Source organism: Mandrillus leucophaeus, unplaced genomic scaffold (assembly GCF_000951045.1).
Source record: "Mandrillus leucophaeus isolate KB7577 unplaced genomic scaffold, Mleu.le_1.0 Scaffold119, whole genome shotgun sequence".
Taxonomy (NCBI): domain Eukaryota; kingdom Metazoa; phylum Chordata; class Mammalia; order Primates; family Cercopithecidae; genus Mandrillus; species Mandrillus leucophaeus.
Genome location: NW_012100209.1, coordinates 5,856,713 through 5,858,810, shown reverse-complemented (window position 1 = coordinate 5,858,810; position 2,098 = coordinate 5,856,713).

Below are 2,098 nucleotides of genomic sequence, written 5' to 3'. Positions count from 1 at the left end.
GGCTCCGCAGCGGGGACCGAGACGCCCCGCAGCGTTTCCTGAAGGACCAATCCGGAGCAGGGGGCTGGCCTGGGGAAGGAGGGACAGGGGGACCGGTAGGGCACCCGGACTCTGGCCTGGACCTCGTAGGCTGGCTTCTATGGCAGCCAGGAGGGAGGGGCAAGAGGGAGAGGACGCGCGGCGCAGGGACACCCAGTGCAGTCGCTCGGGGAGGGGGGTGGTTGGGCCTGACGCAAACAGGACCCCTTCTAGAGCCTGGATGGGAGCAGCTACATGGCCGAAAGCGGGCTGACACAGCTCCCACCAACATACGCCTCGTGCCGAGCCGTTCCAGCACTTCAGCAAGGGTTTCCTTGTCCTTGGGAGACGGTGACCCAGTAATCCTCCCAACAGAAAGGGGGTTTCCAGCAAAGCACTGTGACAGCTCCTTCGGGTGAGTCGGGCAGGGTTTAGGTTCTGCAGAAAGAAGTGCTAATGCCACCCTCTGCCTGGATTCCTGGCATACATCAGGTTCTCCTGGTGCCACTTTGTCAGTGGCTCCTTAATCTCCTGCTATGGAGATACTCTCGGTTGTGACCTTCAAATGCCAAAGATTGTTTTTCTAGTTTACAAACTAGAAATACTGCCACTGGATTGAATGTAGAGTTGGAAGTGGGATTCGCAAAATACTAAAACATACAGGTTATAGTTACTGAAGTTTAAGCCCTTCCTTTTACAGAGAGAGAGAAAAAAAAAGAGTTCAGAGGGGTCAGTTAACTTAGCAAGGGTCACACAGCTGATTAATGGCAGAGCCAGGACTGGACACCCTAAGCCATAGTTCTGTGAGCATTCTTTCTACTTCTTCCTGGTCCCCATCCTGTATTGATTGCCAGAGCAACATTTACAAGAGCAAAAGTGTTAAGTAGCAAAACAACTCATGTCTGCAATTCTTTTATGGTAGAAATTAGGGAACCCCAAATTTCCTTTTTTGCTATTTGCCAGGCATTGTAATGAACACTTTTACAAAGAGTAACTGACTAAATCCTCATGATAATCTATGGGTTAGGTACTGTTACTGTCATTCTTGTTTTGATAGATGGAGAAACTGAAGCCCAGAGAGGTTATAGGATTTGATCAAGATCACACAACTGTTGAATGCTGGCTCTGGGACTCTAACCCAGTTTGTTTGACTCCAGAGTTGATGTTCTTTATTATTACTCTCTCTGCTGCCTGTTTGTGTGATGATTAAAGGGGTCAGGAACGGGAAGGGGAAGAAATAAAAACCTTGGACAGCTCCATGCACAGACCGTTGAGATTGGAAAGAAAATTGAAAAAACCTAAAACAATTGCTTCCTTGGCTTCTGAGAGTGGTCATCTACTTATGTAGAACAAGGGTTCTCTTGAGAAAATTTGTTTTTAAAGAGACATGCCCTCCTTAAAAGACAAGAGGTTTTGTTTTTGTCTTTGTTCTTTTTTAAGAGTAGTCTTTAAAACAGTACATGCCATCAGTCTATTTTCTTTCTAAAGCAATAAAATGCAGGGTGAAACTCTACATATTTTTAAAGATATAAAAGACCCCTTGAATTCATTAACATGACAATACACAGAATAAAATTTCATAGAGAAATTGCCTAGAAACCAAGAGCCTCAAACACCCATTCTGACAGAGGCTGTCTGTGACATAGATCCTCACCATCACACCCGAAAGAGCATGCACAAGGCAGAGCTGATGCTAGGTTCTAGTAGCCCAAGGTTACTGAAGACTTTAGGCTAATACCATCACATTGGGAGTTAGGATTTCAACATATGAATTGGGAGATACAAAAATTTAGTCCGTAACAGAACCCTTCCCAACAACAGAACCCTTCCCAACTTTTATCTTTCTTTCAGGAATCTCTAATTGATACTATTCGTGTCAGACCTTCTCATTCTACTTCATGTCTTTTCTCATATTCTCTAGATTTTTACATTTTGTGCTACATTCTAGGTAATTTCCTCAGATCTATCCTCTGTTCATGAATTTTCTCTTGCACTATATCTAATCAACTGTTTAACCTGCACACTGACTTTATGATAATGCAAATATAATTAAATCAAGAGGTAGAAGTTTGAGAGTGCC